Raw genomic sequence first — 3106 nt, forward strand, 5'->3', positions numbered from 1 at the left:
TCTAGAAAATCCTCCATTGTGAAAAACACACAATCTGAGTAGATTTCATTTTGAATTTTTCGAATTGACTCCCAGTTATAGTGTGTTTGTAGTTTGGCATCATTGTATTCACACTTCCAAATATGAATAAGAATTTTGTAGGATTTTCGCAAGGAGGATAGTTGATTCAGCTCAGGTTTGATCGCAGGTTCTTTTATAGGTGATGTACGTTGAACTGGTGTACCAGCATTGGGGGTCATTTGTTAAACTTTTTGTGTTTTTTGAATGGCCAGTTGACGTGCTCGTTGAGGAGGTCCAGGATCAAGAATTGTGGCAGAGAGTGACGGTGTCAGAGCTGGAGGACTGGGACTATCTTCAATGACAATGATTTCATCATTTATTGAAGAGATGATGGAGGATTTTGGTGTGGATGGATTGGCTTTGCCACAATAAGGACAGGCAGCTTCACTATTACAGTGTGCTTCATGAGAAAATCCAGGACAATTGGGGCAGAATGGTGTCCACATAGTGAAGTAAATCAAGATGATAATAAACAACAAAGAGAAGAACAGGAAAATTTGAGTGTGTGTATATATATATCTGTTTTTGAGGGTAAGAGAGTGAGAGATTGTATGTGTGTGTGTGTGGATTTCGGTAACCTGATTAGTATAATGATTAGTATAATAGCTAACTGCTTTGGGAGTGTTAGACATGATGAGTAATATTATAAAATATCTTCAAAGAGTTAGTTACAGTGTACACACTACAGAATATTTCTGTATCAATTAAGAAAATTGTTTATTGATATATATTTTAATACTGTCAATAACTTTAGATTGGAATATATAACTATATATGATTATAATTTTCAAGTTATAGAGTGTTTGAGTATATGAATACATATATTCTGTGTGTCCGGTGTACATACATTGTATATATATATATATATATATCTAGTTCAAAATTCATGTAGCACTACAATATAAAATTTATAGAATAATTGTTATAGTAACAAACTTAAAAAGTATATTCTTGAGAATATTAGTAGAATACTTAGTAGAATACTTAGTAGAATACTTATTCATATTCAATCTAATTACATCTGTGATACATCTGGCTTAACATCCTCACTGTTCTCATCAGAGATATCAGGCTTGATATCTTCACTATTCTCACTATTCTCATCATAGATTTTCATTTCCATCATATTATCAAAATTCATCTCATGCTCCTGCAATCGCTCTGTCAGCCAGTCCCAAGCACCAGTTGGCTTTTCAGATTCCTGTAGAATAGGAACTTGTTGAGATCTTATATGATCATGTACAAGTTTTCGCAGCTGAAGATATATTATCTTATGTATACGTTCACCCTGTTCATTGACAGCTGCAGCAGTGACTCTTCCAGAAGAAAATCCCAATTTTGAAATCTGATTCTGACACCAATTCTTTGTCTCCAGTGGTAGATACTCATTAATATCTGTCAACTATTAGTATCTCTATAATATTAGATCAACAGAGATATTAGTAATGAAGATATTACATACCCCAGTTTTCAAAGTGCATGTGAAGTTCTGAAAGCACTTGTGAATCTGGTTTTAAGCCATGCTGTAATGCATTATCAGGATGATAATAGAGCTTCCAGGGCTGTCCATATACCCCATCAGGTCGTTTACGTTGAGCTCGAATTCGATGATTATTCCAGACTCTCACATAGTTTGTCATCTCTTGTCGAATAATTGGCATATATACAGCGAGAAAGGCAATACGATCAGATAATTTATTGGTGTGATATAGACCTGTATGACTGAGATTCAGAAAATAGCGCTGAGAGAAGATTAGCATAAAGATTAGTATAATAATTAGTAGAAAGAATATGGAATTTCATACTCTCCAGTAATTTGCCAACTGTTTTGCAAGTTGTCCCCACCAAGATTCAATTCGTTGATTTAGTGTACTTGTTCCAAATCGATAGCACTCATTCAAAGAAGTATTTGAATCAGTTGCTTGATGTAGTTTGAGTTGTGCAGCTGCAATCATTGAAGTTTCGGTTCCTCTATCTGAACGAATAACCTGAGGAAAAGTATCGGTTGCTTGTAGAACATCAAGAAATTGTCGAAGAACAGAAACAGCAGTACGGTTTGTGATTCCAATATATATCCACACTATATATCGAGAATATGCATCAATTGCTGCATAGATTTCGATTCCCCAATGTTGAAGCTTGCAATAACCATCAATAGACCAAAGATAATTTGGTCCGGGAACAATGTAGGATCCTCGGTGACGTTGGAGATCATTTAGCCGACGTGTAATTCCATCTGGATCGAGAAGCCGAACTGTTTTGAATAGACGATCTCTGATTTTATTAGTATTATACTAATCATTATATTAATCAAAACATACCGTGAAATGCTATGCCCCTGCTGCCTAAAATGGGTGTACAGATGTCCTCTTCCAAAACCCTGAATAAATCCACTGTCAAGCTCTTTCTGTACAGTAGATATAAGCTCTTTCTGCATCTCATCACTCTCATAGTCATCTCTTCGCTGATGAAGTTTCAATTGCTGCCGAATTTGACGAAGCTCACGTATAGAGAGTTGAGACTCAGGATGCTTTTGTTGAATAACTGATAGAATATCAGCATCCTGCAAGCCTCGTGAAAACAATTCTTGAATAAGATTGTGAATTGATTCATCAGCTTCCCATTTCTTGGTTTTTCTAACATTCCATTTTCGAAGACAACGAACAAGAGTTGATCGACTAACTTCAAGATTATGATCTCGTTTCAATTGAGAGATAATATCTTGTTGAGTTAGATTGTGTTGATGAAGATTAATAATAAGATCTTTGTGAGAAAGAAGATATGAATAACCAGATGGAGGCATTTTAAAAGAAAGTGAAAGAAAAAGTATTCATCATTCTAAAATAAAGAAATAAAGAAAGAAAGAAAGAATGAATGAATGAAAAATTGAAAATATTATAACATCATAAAAAAAGTAAATAAGAAAATCAAAACAAACAGATAATGTACTAAACTAACTAAGTTAGCTTGCTTTAATATAAAAAAATTTTTCAACAAAAAAACAGATAGTAGAATGATTGCTATAATCATAAAAAACAAAAAAAAA

The sequence above is a fragment of the Paracoccidioides lutzii genome, assembly GCF_000150705.2.
Source record: "Paracoccidioides lutzii Pb01 unplaced genomic scaffold supercont2.38, whole genome shotgun sequence".
In the NCBI taxonomy this organism is placed as follows: Eukaryota; Fungi; Ascomycota; class Eurotiomycetes; order Onygenales; family Ajellomycetaceae; genus Paracoccidioides; species Paracoccidioides lutzii.